This window comes from Cryptotermes secundus, unplaced genomic scaffold (assembly GCF_002891405.2).
Source record: "Cryptotermes secundus unplaced genomic scaffold, Csec_1.0 scaffold70, whole genome shotgun sequence".
NCBI lineage: Eukaryota > Metazoa > Arthropoda > Insecta > Blattodea > Kalotermitidae > Cryptotermes > Cryptotermes secundus.
In genome coordinates, this window is record NW_019734964.1 from 3447270 (window position 1) to 3463019 (window position 15750).

Consider the following 15750-nt stretch of genomic DNA (forward strand, 5'->3'; position numbering starts at 1 on the left):
ATATTGTCGCGTATCGGGCGTATATCGCGACAAATAAATTCTCGATGTATTCGATGTAGCGAATTTTATTTCACACTCGCTCTTACAATCACCCAAATTACAATCTGACGATTACTGCTATCTGCAGTATCACAATTAGTACACTGAAAAATGCCACTATACAACTGACTAGTTGCTGGCTAACTCGGCGGTAGCTCCAGGACTCGCTGACTGTCTCAGTACAACTCAGTACAACTCGACGGTAGCCACACTAGAACTGACTGTGAATAGCCTTCGCTGCGCCTCATGTAGCCTCGATCGGACCATACGGAAAACGGCCGCGTAATAGGCACCCTCTTTGCCTGGCGCTGTGTTGCTCTGTAACGCTAGCGGAGGTAACCGCTGTTACTATCGTAACGTCGCCGCTGTTGACTCGCGTTGCCTAGCGACCGCGATATCCCTCGGTGACGTCACCGCGGAGGGGAGTGGCGGGGCGGGAACTCGCCTATTACCGTATGAACGCGAGCGTTACGTTACCGCCACGTACCGCTGGGGAGGTAGGGGTCAACATGTCACAATATATATACTGGTAATGGGACAGAGTTTTCTTCGGATATTTCGCTTTTCGCTTGGAAATTATCATTTTCTGCCAATGATCTAATCAATTACTGTGACATGGGAAGGGTGCAGTAAGCCGGTTTAGAGCCATAGTTCTAGGGAACTGAGTTTCACCACACCCCAAAAATAAACAAAAAATTCCGAGAACTGATGGCCGTCTTTCCTTTGGTACGATACGGACCGCATAGAAAACGGAAAGAAATATGAACGGACACACAGGCGCACAGACAGGAAAGTGATCTCATAAGTCTCAAAACTCTAAAAGAAATTATCGGGAGATACACAGACATATGGATAAACACGCAGGGATACACCGACAGAAAAATGATTACATAAGCCTTCTTTTATTGTTTGAATATAAGGAAAGTAGTCCAAAAAGTAGCTTAACAATAGCCCAAGACTGCTTTCTTAAAACATCCCTTCCGACTTAGTATCTGTAATTGTTCTGTCATGTGTCACTCAAAATTAAATAACCCAAGTTCTTGAGTCGGCGTTTGAATTAACAAAATAGCCTACACATTCTGTTACTAAAAAAGTTTTCTTTTTTCTCACAGTCCCGGTGACAGTGGGGTATGCGGACGACAGGTTTCAGCTCTATAAATTGTGTTCACTTGTTTTATTTTCGACAAACGCAGACCAGAAGGTAATTATCTGACCTCTCCGTGGGTTTTGCCGTGTTTCTCCTATCACTGTAGAAGTAATGAGAGAAGTTAGGAACGTCCGTTGCAAATAAATCGATTTTCACTTGTTTTCACAGTTTCTGCTGGTATTTTATCCATATCCACATGAACCCTGTGAGGTGTATGTAGGTTGGGGTTGGTTTAAGGAACAAATTTACAAAGTTCTACAACCCTTCCAGTCATTACAAGACTACGGAACTCGAAACAGTGTCCTTAATGTTATGTCCAATTGATATATCTTACCTAGAGGCTCGCAACAGTACTTAAGGTAACGTAGCGAAATACAATACCTCGTTCTACTATTTAATGGAAACACTTGGCAAGAGTGAGACTAAACGAACTATGGGTGCGATGAGATATAAGATGTTTGATATGTGTTTACTGTGACGAAGGGTCCATGTAACTCAGTGAAGTATAATACAATTTGACAAACCGATAGTCAGTCAGCTGGTCAATATACTTCACACACTTTTAGAACTAGAAGTTATTCAAAATCATACAAATAATAAAACTTTTATATTGAACTGAAAATGTAAAGGTATTTTCTGAAATTATGTAAGTGAATGTCGAATTAAGTTTGCAGATAAGACGGCGCAAATTACACGTAAATATAAATTTATACCAGATAGTTCGCTTGAATGTTGCATTCTGCAAGAGCAGGATTCAAATCTCTGCCAGGATGCCCACTGTGTTGGCTTAGGTTCTCATGATTTTCCTCAGCGTTCCCAGGCAAATAACACGATAGTGACATAAATGAGGGAAATAACAATTTCTGTCCACATTCTTCAAATATACTTTGTTCATATCATCCAGTTGTTTGGTGCTATATTTTTTAGCCTAGATCACTGACAGCCTCATCAAATTGACTATAAATAGAATAGTATACAGCGAGATCATTGGTACATCCTGTATAATCGCTTACACTCATGGAGCTGAGCCCTTCTTGAGAAGCTGCCAATTGTGGAGCTTCCCAGCATTTTATGGAACCCGAAGGTTCACTTCCATGTTCACAAGAGCCCTCCAGCGGTCTCTACCCTGAGCCAGATCAATGCAATCCAATCCATATCATCCCATCCTATCTGTCTGAGATCAATTTTAATATTGTCCACCCACCTACGCCTTGGTATTCCAAGTGGTCTCCTTCCTTCTGGCTTTCCCACCAATATCCTATATGCATTTCTCCTCTACCCATTCGTGCTACATGCCCTGCCTACCGCATCCTCCTTGACTGCATCAATACTTGGAGAAACGTAAAAGTTATGAACCTCCGCATTATGCAGTTTTCTCCAACCTCCTGTCACTTCATCTCTCTTCGGTTCAAATATTCTCCCCAACACCCTGTTCTCAAACACCTTCAGTCTGTGTTCCTCCCTTAATGTCAGAGACCAAGTTTCACATCCATACAGAAAGGCAGACAAAATTATTGTTCTGTATATTCTAATTTTTATGTTTTAGACCGCAGCCGAGAAGACAAAAGGTTCTGGACTCAATGGTAGCAAGCATTACCCGAGTTCAGTCTCCTCTTAAACATCCTGTATAATACATAACTTAAATAACATGCCGTATTCTATGCATTACAGTGGATGATGTAAGAAATAAAATGTGGTAAACCAATCAAATAATTTGAAATAGTAAGAAAAGTAATACTGTTACTTGGAATGAAGAGACGTGTGTATTTGCGAGGAAGAATAAAACCCATGAATACATTTAAAATAGCTCATTTGCCTCAGAGAAAGTGGGGAGACCACATGCAAAAGCTTTTACAGTTTGAAGCAGTCAAAGCGGACGGGAAATTAGCACTACAGAAGAATAATGCTGTGTTACAAAATTGTGTATCGCTTTTATTAATTGAGTTCTAGCGAAGTCTGTTGAGTATTAAAGCGAAAATATGAATAAAGTATTGCGTTCTTTATGTTAAATTTGAGTGAGTACTTTAAAGGCTGACTTCTTTTGTAATATCGTAATTTAATTGAAAGCTTTTGATTGGTACATTTAACAAATGCGTCATGTACGAATTCTAGAATTGTACAACTAAATATGTTATATTTATTTCAAATTAAAGCAGTCCATAAACTTTGTATTGAAAGTGAAAGGGTGTTCATGTTGTTTATTATGATGGAAGCTGTTATTTCGATATTTCCTCGCAAACACACATAGGTGCCATTTTTGTGTAGTTAGTCCCTCTATAACTGTAATCAAACGCCTTCTCTCTGTATGTAAAGCTATTGTCAAATTTTATAGAACACATTCCAAAATTTTACCTCAAGTTTTAATCATGATCCAAATTGGATAACATACTTCGCAGGAAGATTGAAATACGTTATAGGTACAGAGTAAACACTCATTATAACGGACTCGAATATAAAAAGTTTATCGTCCGTCAATATTGCAACACTCTTCCATTGACCACTCAGTTTTTAGTTTAACATTATACACCTACACACTACATGTTTCGGCCCCAAACGTCCATCTTCAGGCGTCTTGATATATTACAATTATTTTATTAAATTGTGTTAAAACTGTTACACTGTCTTAGTTCGTGTTAGAATCACACGCTGTAGTCCTGTGTGATTTTAACACGAATTATGACAGTGTAGTAGTTTTAACACAATTTTATAAAATATTTGTAACATATCAAGACACCTGAAGATGGCCGTTTTGGGCCGAAACATGTGTAGATGTATAATGTTAAACTAAAATTGAGTGGTGAATGGAAGAGTGTTGCAATATTGACGGACGATAAATAATTGACGTTAAGTTGAACAATTGCAACGGGATGATGAAATACGGAAGTACAAAATTTAGCTGGTTACGTTTTTGAATTTTTAGAGGTGTTAAGGCACTAAAAAGGTCTTTTAGTTAGAAAATTATTTAAAATAAAAAGGACCCAAATATAAAAACCTTTGCGTAATCACTTTCTGTGTTTCTATATTTGTATTGGCTGTGTATCCTGAAGTATAAAGGTAAAGTTGCCCTGTGCTTAACTAATTAAGCATTATACCATGAAGGCGTATGGGGGAGTGGATGTATAGACCCACATTTTCTTGACTTGGGCACTAGATGGAGGTGTGTGGTCAGCTACACGCCCTTGTCGCTTTAACCCTGGGAAAATTACCCTCGCTACCCGTTTGATAGGAGGCTGGGTGGGTCCCAGAGCCAGTCTGGACGACGTGGAGAACAGAAAATTCTTGACTCTACCGGGACTCGTACTCCGACCCCTCGGTCGTCCAGCTCGCAGCCAGTCTCTATGCCGACTGAACTATGCCGGCTCCCATCCTGAAGTGTACTTCTGCTAATACCCCTTCACTCGTTATAGCGGACATCGGCAATAACGGAACCCTGTCCTCCCTATTATTCTGTTATACAGAGGGTTTACAGCATTTCATTAAAAATTAGATCGAACAAACCTTATAGATGCAATTTTAATAGCCAGTAAACTACTAATTACGTATATATATATATATCATCTTTATACAAATGTTTCGAAAATGGCCATTGTCGAAGTCACCCATGCATAAACTTAATGCTACCTAAGCACTGTGCGTTTAGGAGAATGAGAAAACACTCTCTGTTCGTTGAACTTCAAAACAAGGTCTCACATGAGTGGTCAGCTTCAACCTTCGGGTCCATTTACTCAGGCAAAGATCCAACAATAATAATAAGGGAATAGCCAGGTTTTCCCCAGGCTCTTCCTCAATTTTGTGGCCAAGATAAAATTTCCCTGCCCATGCCGGAAAACAAATCCTGGTCATTCAGCCCACAGTTAGTTACTTTGAGATTGAGCTGTCCCGGATCAAAAATATGATTCGTAATAATAATAAAATGTTCACTCAATCGAACGCTGGGATCGTGGGTTCGAATTCCACTCAAGTCATTGTTGTCTGTGTGCGTTTACTCTGTGTTTGTGTTGTTCTGTGTGTATGTAGCGGCCTTTCGACGGGCTGATCCCCCGGCCAAGGAGTCCTACCGACTGTGTAAAAGATCAAAGAAACTGAAAAAGCGGCCAAGTCCGAACCATAGAGAGAGAAAAATAATGAATGGCGGCTTGAACTAAAGCTGTGTGATCAGATAGGATTTTCCAATAAGTAATTGATGTGTGAATTGTTCTATCTTCTTCTATGTAACGCAATGTAATCCGTTGAAAGTCAGCCGACTTTCAGTGGAACATGTCGCCTCAATCTTCAGGTCGGAGAGGAAGCCGAGTAAGAAACCAGCCTGAAAGCAGGTGGCAAGCTGAGCGTTGTATAGCTGAAGATAAAATTCTTCATAACCACAGCTCTGAAAACCTGGAATCCTCCATTATTGATGCTTGGCTGTGGAAGATGTTGGAGCGACTTAACCTTGTTCGCCACTCATGTTGTGTATTGTAAATATGTGAACAGAGTTCATTTTTTTGTACAGCTAAGCCAATTTATGCTTTCAGACATGCCAAGAGACGTTCGTAATGAGGCGTAACCGGCCTTCCCAGTAAGGAGACAGTTGTTCTGCAGCTCAACGACAGCCAGATCTGTAGCAACAAGGTACGAGCTTTACGCAGTAAGGCATTAGACCAATGAAATGGAGAGCATCATTGTACGGTTCAGTACATTATTCTTTTCGCCGTCCAACTTGGTTTCTGATCTAATCTCATGATGTATAAATGCATCTCACTCTCCGTTTTTATATTTATGACAAGATTCATAATGGCGATGATAATTTAACAACTATGTATCAGAAATATAACCTTCTCTTGCTAAGAACTGCGTCAATTCAGAGTCCATATCTAAAGATTCGAAGAAAATTTCTGGCTCTATCATCAAGAAATTTTATAGATCTGCTGGATAAAAATGGTTTTAAAGTATTACACTGTGTACATGAGCAACAGTGTTTACGAAGACTTGAAAGGCTTGTTTACGTCTACTGAGAGTTTAGAAGTCGGTTTGCTGAAATTGATTAAGTAATGAGAACCATGGCTTATTTTATAACAGCAACGATTGATTCTTTCGTGATTTATGTAGTGACACTTCGTGTAATACGCGTAACATTCATATACTTGCATTTCGAGATTCTCTTCCTCTGCTTACTATATACATTATTAAAAGTTCATGGCACTTCTACTAATTTATTCTTACTTGTATGGGTGACTAAAGACGGGGTTCGGATTGGCAATTGGTTTTATTAAGCACCTACAGGTCGTAACTACAAACACTGTTGCTGATTTACGCAATTAACAATCACTCCATACTAATCTTCTCTGACTATTTCCACTAGTCTTCACCGACTTAAACACAGGAACTATAAATGTCTCACTAAATCACATACTTCCAATACCACTGCGCTATAGCAGACATAAAGTCTTCAAATCACACGCTATATACTTACACGCTGACTTCCTGTACTCTTCTGTACTCCTGGTTACAATTCGCTATGAACTTACATCTCACGGCTTTCGTTATATAGTGACGCAACCGACATGGACCTACAGTAAACACATATCACGTGATCACTATCCACCCAGTCTATTGGCGAGTCGATCGGTTCTACAGAAAGCATAGCTTCCTCTGTCTTTGCGTGTTGGACCGAGTTTACAGAGCTGTTGCTTGGCAACTCGTTGATTAAATCTGTTAAAACCAATAAGATATTGTCACGATTTAGGGGTGTAACTATAGACGGGGTATGAATGTGTGAATGGATTTGTTTACACAGGTCGAAACCACAAGTAGTTCACTGATACACACACTATTAGCCTCAATCTAGCCTCCTTTATCCGTTTCCTGATAACGAATTTTAACACAGTCTCACTGAATTACGGCGCACGTAAAATCTTCTCTCCACAATCCGACTGCACACTCAGCACAAATTCACTAGCTGTCTTCTTTTATTACCACTTTGCAAGAACCGGAATGAAAACATTATCGGAACCGTTGATTAGCAATGGACGTCACCTCTGGCTCCACTATTCCAGCCTTCATGCGTCATGTAACAATATTATCAAGTTCTGGGATTTTACGCATGTATTTTGGTTGATACATAACTCCTAACCTCTCGGAGGTACGTGTCTGCAAGACTACACTACGTCTCAACCCCACAGACTGTCTTCAAAATTGTCCCCTCCGTAAGCACTCCTAGCCACGCGCATGAGTAACAGAGTTCCCGTCACCAGTGAATAGTGCATAAATGAATACCTTATTAGGCTCTTCACGGTCTAAATTACGGAGAGCGGTAATACGACGTTGCGGCATATCACTTAAATTACTATTTCTGCAACACAGAAGTAATCTGTTTTGAAAAGAAAGTAAAGGTATCCCTGTATCAGGCCGTGTGGGCCATAGGGTTGTGAGATGTTGAGGTTCCCACATTTTCTAGACAATCCGCTCACAGATGGCGGCAAGGTTGTCAGCCCTACGCGCCGGCCGCCCTTAACTTAATTACTTACTTACTCATGGAGCTCAGCCCTTCTAAAGGAGCCGCCAATTCTGCAGCTACTCGGGAAAATTCCAACATTTTATGGGACCCGAAAGTTCATTACCGTGTTCACAAGAGCCCTCCACTGGTCCCTATCCTGAGCCAGATCAATCCAATCCATACCATCCCATCTTATCTCTCTAAGATCCATTTTATATTGCCCACCCACTTAAGCCGTGGTCTTCCCAGTGGCTTCCTTCTGGCTTTCCCCCCAATATCCTATACGCATTCCTCGTCTCCCCCATTCGTGCTACATGCCCTGCCCACCTCATCCTCCTTGCCTTGATCATTCTAATTATACTTGGAGAAGAGTACAAGTTATGAAGAACCTCATTCTGCAGTTTTCTCCAACCTTCTGTCACTTCATCTCTCTTCGGTCCAAATATTCTCCTCAACACTCTGTTCTCAAACACCCTCAGTCTATGTTCCCCCCTTAATGTCAGAGACCAAGTTTTACATCCATACAGAACCACAGGCAAAATTATAGTTTTGTATTTACTATAGGATTCTGACGATGGTGTATAACACACTGATATGTTGGGTTTTTGGACTTTATCCATCGTCCTGGTTTTTAAGATAACAAAATAAAAACAATTTTGTTATCTTAAAAGCCAGGACGATGGATAAAGTCCAAAAACCCAACATATCAGTATAGTTTTGTATATTCTAATTTTTATGTTTTTTGCCAAAGACGAGAAGACAAAAGGTTCTGGGCTGAATGGTAGCAAGCATTACCCGAGTTCAGTCTCCTCTTAATTTCCTCCTGAATCAGGTTTTGATCTGTAATCGGCGTTCCCAAATATCTGAACTGTGCCACATTTTCAAAACATCTGCTTTCTATCGTTTTGTCATGAATTTTGCCTGCATTTTGGTGACGAGACAGCAACATATACTTAGTTTTCTTTGTGTTTACTTCTAGACCAACCTCCTTACTCGCATCTGTTGAAGTTTGTGTGTTTTTCTTTGTGGTATCTACATTATCACCCAATAGATTCACATCATCGGCATAGACCAATAACTGATCTGCCCCGTTTAATTTCAGTCCCACCTGGACCTTCCTAATGGCATATTATAAAGCAAAGTTGAAAAGGAGTGGCGATAAAGCATCTCCTTGTTTTAGACCATTCTGAATAGGAAATTTATCAAACAAATGTTTCCCTATCCGGACTTTACTATATGTTTCGTATAAACACATTTAATCAACCTAACTAGCTCCATGGGTATCCCAAACTCTATCAGAATAGTGTACAATAGTTCCCTCCTAACTGAATCGTAGGCTTTCTTGAAGTCTATGAATAGCTGATGTACTGTCTCATCGTACTCCCATTTTTCTCCAATATCTGACGAATGCAAAAGATCTGAACAGTAGTTGATCTGTTACTTCCAAACCCACACTGATGATCCCCAATAATTTCATCTATATATGGACTTAACCTTGAGAGAAGAATATTGGACAAAATTTTGTATTAAGTTAATATCAGTGATATCCCCCGATAATTACTACAGTCAGTTTTATCACCCTTCTTGTGAACTTCTTCTTGTAATAGACTTCTTCCACTGATCAGGCAATTTTTCCTTATTTCAAATAGAAGTAATTAGATTGTTGATCTTAGAACGTAATATATTGCTTGAATAAGTTCTGCTGGAATTCGATCACTACCTGACGATTTATACCGTTGCAATTTTGCAATAGCACTTTCAACCTCAAAAGGACTAAGATCGGGTATTAACGGCTCAGCTCTATGGATTCCTGTCTGCCTAACATCACTGACCCTATGTACATTCAATAACTCATAGAAGTAGTTCCTCCACCTATTCAAAATATTATGGGAATCTGCAAGCAGATCACCATTCTCGTCCTTCACTAAGTTACTGCTAGGCTGGTAACCCATCTTAAAGTCATTTATCCCTCTATACAGGTCTCTAATATTCTCGTTCTTACTGTTCATTGCAAACTCATCAATTTTGTCTTTCAGATATTCCCTCTTTTTGTTCCTGAAATGCCTGCTGGTTTCACGTCTTATATTGTTCAGATTATCCCCATTTAACTCGCTTGGATCCTGTAACCATTGCAATTTAGACTGCATTATTTGATCTAATAATTTTGAGTATCTTTTATTGAACCATGGCCTACACTTCTTCGGTTCAGAATAACCTAGACTCTTTTGGCAGACATTTTTATATTCTCCCTAATACTTTCCCAAGCTTTATTGACATCCACCTCAGTTTCCAAGTTTTCCAAAGCCGCGAACCTATTTGAGATTTCAGCACGATCCTGCTCTTTACCCTCTACCTCATTTAATTTCTTGAGATTGAACCTCTCCATGTGAACTCTTTGTGTTGTTTGTTTGATCACTGCCAGTCTTACCCTAACTTTTGCCACTACCTGGTAGTGCTGAGTATCACAATCTGCTGCATTGAATGATCACACATCAAGTATACTTGAGTGCTGTCTCCTGTCTATCAAAATATGGTCTATTTGATTGTGTATCTTCCCATCAGGAGATGTCCAAGTAAATTTGTGGATGTTACTATGTGGGAACATTGTACTTTTGACAGTAAGATGTTTTGATGTGGCAAAATTTACTACTCTAACTCCATTATCATCACTAATTTCATGCACTCTCTAATTCCCAATCTCCAGTTTGAAAATGTCTTTCCTCCATACTTTGGCATTGAAATCTCCTAACAACATTTTTATAGGGTACTTCGGGAATTTATCGAATACCTGTTCTAGTTCTTCATAAAATCTATCCTTTATGTCATCAATTTTATCTTCTGGCCGCCCTTTACCCCCAAGAATATCCCTGGTACCCATTTCTGTTAGAGGCTGAGTCGACCCCAGGGCCATAGTGCGGATGGAAGGATTAGGTCAACTGAAAAAATCCAATAACTTCATCAGGACTTGTACCCGCGACCTTCCGGCTTGTAGCATAGGGCCTCAACCAACTACGCTACCGCGTGCCCCCAATCTGATATATATTAACATTTTAATTAATCATTTCCTAATATTTCCTTTACTAATTGTCTCGTTCTCTATCTGCTTCACTCTATTTCCTGCTAACCAAAACCAACATCTCTTTATATCTAGTCATATTTACTCCTATATAGGAATTGAGGTTCTCACGTGTAGTCCGTTGAAAGTCAACCAAAGTTTCGGAGGAAAATATCGCTTCAATTTTCATGTAGAAAAATAAACAGAGCAAGAAACCACAGTGAAAGCACGTGACAAACATGTTACCATCTGCTTGCTACTATGGAAGTGGAGGTGATATATTCCTCCGAAACGTCAGTTGGTTTTCTACGGGCTACATAGCGTTATATCCCAGACGATAGTACTCTTCATATATAAGCCTATTCCTGTTTTCCTCCATTATTCTTTATTCTTCCATCCTACTCTTCTCCTAATTCCTGTTTCTGCACCGATGCTCCTAAACCTCTTGCTCACTATCTCTCGCTCCCAGATCTTTCGCACTTCACATGTCACTGAGCGACTGCTCTCTCGTTCTTTGCTGCTAATGGAGCAAATCCCTTGTTCATTGTACCTAACTCCTTTCAGTTTACAGACTCCTATATACACCCCACCACTCGTCTCCACCCCTCCTTGTGCGTAATTCCGTATAATGCTCCTTCTCATTCTTAAGAGATACATAGTGTTTCTTCCAAACTGATAACCGCTGACTTATACGTTAGGTGTGTGCCGAGCCGCAAATAGAACACACGGTTCTTTATATGTCATATTTTTGTTCTAAAGTATTTCTTCAAATAAATATGTATATTTGAATGTTTCCATCTAGAAAACCGAAATTAACGGCTGTGGGGATTTGTTGCACTGACCACGTGACGCCATCTATCCGCTAAAGTTGGCACTAACTTCGCCGACAAGCGGCGGTCGCCCGGTCGTTATAGTTCGCTTGCGGACTAAAACCACGGAATGTGTGTGATTTGAATGTATTTTCTTCGATGCTACAACCCCAATTTGGACCTTGGCCTACCTCCACGAAATTCTGTTTCACTTCGGTTTACTAGATCTTAAGACATTCAGTAGGACTCCTTGGGCGGGTGATCAGCTCGTCGCAAGTCCTTTACATGTACACAAACACAGAAAAACGCTCGCACACACACACACATAAACACTAAACATCCATGCCCTGAGTGGGATTCGCTTCCGAGAGAGCGAAGACAGTGCATGCCTTAGACCTCTCGGCTACCTCGACCGGATATATCGAAATACCTCAAATATTTTACGTAAATCCTCTATATCCTGTGTAAATGCGAACAGATATTAATATCTCGAGAGCACGCGACAGAATGCTGCAGTTCAAAGTTTCAAGTGCAAGATTTCTTCTTTCATTGTCATTCCCTTTGATGTGACGTACAGAAATAACATAATGGCTTTTCCATTGCAAGGCAGCTAGATTCAAGGGCACTTCCAGTCGAAATGTGCTGTACGCAAGCCATCCCCCCTTTTGACTCCGTACTTTCTTATGAAACAGATTTCTTAAAATATTGTCATAGGAAAGAGTTACCAAAATATGGATGCTGCTTGTACCACGTCACTACTCGGAGACTTCGGAGAATATGCAATAAATAAGACGGAACCGTTCTAAAAGAATGCTCGTAGCGCGCTGTAGAATATATTAAATTCTAATTTCATTTACCTTCTCCTCGGTATAGCAACTGGCTACGGGTTTGACGACCAAAGGGTTGGATTTCGAGTCTTGGTGGAAGCAAAAATGTTCACCTCTTTAAATCGTCGATACCTGCTTTGGGGTCCACCCAGCCTCGTCTCTAATTGGTAACGGGGAATCTTTCTCCAGCCGTAAAGCGGTCGGTCCGTGAAGCTGACCACTCACCTTTAACTAGTACCGAGATCAAGAAAACATGGGTAAATACACGTAAATCCACTCCCCCATACGCCTTCATGGCGTAGTGCTTAATTAGTTAAGCACAGGGACAGCTTTACCTTTATTTCTCTCTTATATACGTTGACAACGTTTACCTATTTGCCCCCTTCTTGTAGCTAAGCCTCTCAATTATAGATTAGGATTACGTCCGTTCGCCCTATTTCTTGAGACAGAAAGAAAGTGTTGCATACAAAATAGGAATTTGGGGAAAAATATGTGGATCATATTTCAAAATACGGCACTTTCAATTCCAATGATTTCAATTAACTTATTGCCCCACTCAGCGATTGTTGAAATCATGTCAAATGTACCATGATTAGTAGGTTATTGTCTCAAAATATTCATCATTCAACACAGTTCCTCGGCAGAACTGTAGTTAAATATGCATTTGCAGAATCCATAACCGTCAGCTATAAATTCGACTAATGCATGGATGTGAGTATTTAGTTCATGCGCATGAATTGACAGGCCAGTGTGTGGGATGGTTGTACATATGCATATTTGCCTATTATCACTATGTACAGTTGGAGAGAGCGATAAGGAATATCGACCATGCAAGTATTACATTGGAAAATACTTTTCCCCCCAATGGCTCTCCCAGACCATTTAGGGCCCCGGCCTCTTGTTCAGTTCCGTAGTCATCTTTCACATACGGCAGGACTCGTTGGACGAGTGCTCAGCCCGTCGCATGGCCGCTACCTAAACACAAGCAAAAACAAACACAGGATAAACGCACACACACACACACACACACACCAAACATCCATGTCTTTAGTGCGATTCGAACCCAAGATCCCAGTGTACGAGCGAGCGAAGGCAATTCATGCCTTAAGGCGAGTCCACATTACTCGTCCTCGTGTGAATCGCTATGCTCGCGAGTAATGTGGACGATATGACAAGTCACGAGACAAGCAAATTTTAAATTTTTAATTTAAAAACTATAGCCAATAAATTAAAATACGACAACAGCCTATACACACTACGAGTAAATATACGGATCCTCAGGCGCCGAAGCCTGGCGAGCAACTAAAGTAGTGTGGATGAAGATTTACGAGCAAAAGTAAAAGCCAGACGAGTCTCCTGACGAGCACGAGCACGAGAAATGTGGACGCGCCTACTGTGACCAGTTCATCGGAAAGTGCAGGGAATAGAAAAAGTACAGAATATATTGCACTAGGGATAAAGTTATAATGTATGATAGAGAGGTAACCAGTGAGAAGGTAATGAGGTTTATCGGCTATTGTGACGAAGGATGTTTGTAGTTCCCATCAGTGTTACCAATCGTGGGCTGGTGTACGATTGTTAGACTCAAATATTCCTCGGAGCACTTCCTCCAGTTCAGTAATTACTCACATTTTATTCTCATTTTCATGTGTGACGTATTTATTTGAAATATGGTAGTCAAATAAATGCGAGTGAGTCATTCTTGGACAGTTATTTGCAATTATATATTCTTCTCTGACAAACTTTTTTATCATCATACAAAATTGAGGGACTTCTGTCGGAAACTGTAAGCCACAGAGAAGAATGGGAGAAATGTCAGATATAGGCTTGATACAAAGAAGTAAACAAATTATTCTGAACCTTATATTAGCATCATGAGAGGAGTAATTTGTTTTTCATAATTCAGATAAGCATAATTTACGGACTAATGTTATAAATCTTGAGTTCTTCCCAGTAAGTTCAGTATGCATTATATTATAAATATACAGCAACAAGAAAAGACTGTAAAAAGTGAATGAAAATTTTTTTCAGAATTCTAGTTCATTTCTTTCTAAGCCAGGAGATCCACAATTTGAAATTGTTCCAGATGCCTGATGTATGCGGTTCGGGGGCGTAACTCTAGCTTAAGAAATAAAAAAGGACACAAGATAAGATTTCTGATGTACACTTCTAACAGAAACTTACTTATAAAAGATTATCAGCTCCGTTTAGTGTGATTGATAATTTTTTTCTCCTTTTTAGTCTTTCATCCTTGACATGTTTCGGTGTGAGAGACCATCTTCAGAAAGATATATCAATACATGCAAAAACTACTCTTACAATGTGATTGGTCAATGTCAATACATACATACATACTCTTACAGTATCATCACAGTGCCACGAATATAAAGCCTGATCCTTTAACAATTACAGAGACGTGCATGAATATATTAAAATATTTATAATTATTATAATTTATAAAAGTGTGCTTCTGTGACGGACCAATATGATCGAAATCAGAAACTTATTTTTCAACCTTGCTTTCACCTTGGCGCCCACCATTGTTAAACTTGTCCACAGAAAACCTGGAAACTCCTCGCTGGTTCACAGGATCACATGGAACACAGTTTGTGTATTTATGTACTATTTTTTTATTGTTAGTGGGGTGGGACTAAGTCCCTTGTACTGCGTCACTTCTGGCCTATTGTACCAGCCCCAGATGATAGGTGAGGGTGATTGTGGAGCAATTGGTGGAATGAAGATTGGCAGGGGAAACCGAAGTACTCGGAGAAAACCTGCCCCAGCGCCACTTTGTCCACCACAAATCCCACTTGACCAGACCCGGGATCAAACCCGGGCGGCCGCGTTGGGAAGCCAGCGACTAGCCGCTTGAGCTATGGCGAGGCCTATTTATGTACTAAGTATGAGATACATTGGCAGAGGGCAGTTGAGATTGTCACGTGGTCGGAGCTAAATCAATAAACATCGACCAGGATTTCCTGTACCCTTCCTGTTGCTAATTCATTAAGTCACCATACCTCATTATTAATCCATACTTGTATTTGTGCGTGAGGGTGTGTTCGTTTTAAAGCGTGTCGTCATCAAAGGGTCTGTGAGCCAGCTATTGAAGTTACAACATTGAGACCTACAGTTAACTAGCTGATATATAATGCCATTAATTAAATGGTACTATATAATATGATACACGAATGAGGGAGAAGAGGAATGCATATAGGATATTGGTTGGAAAGCCAGAAGGAAAGAGACCAGTGGGAAGACCAAGGCGTAAGTGGGTGGACAATATTAAAATGGATATTAGAGAGATAGGATAGGATGCTATGGATTGGATTAATCTGGCTCGGGGTAGGGAACAGTGGAGAGCTCTTGTGAACACGGTAATGAACCTTGTGGTTCTATAA

General features: G+C 40.2%; 1 protein-coding gene across 2 annotated transcripts in view; it reads left to right on the top strand.

Annotated features, from left to right (window-relative positions):
* LOC111869049 (neuropeptide CCHamide-1 receptor) overlaps nucleotides 1–15750 on the top strand; it is a 324526-nt gene that overhangs the window by 290004 nt on the left and 18772 nt on the right. For both annotated transcript variants that reach the window (XM_033753263.1, XM_023860247.2), the window contains one exon: nucleotides 5701–5797. The gene's annotated coding sequence lies outside the window, so the exon portion shown is untranslated. The remainder of the gene's footprint in view (nucleotides 1–5700; nucleotides 5798–15750) is intronic.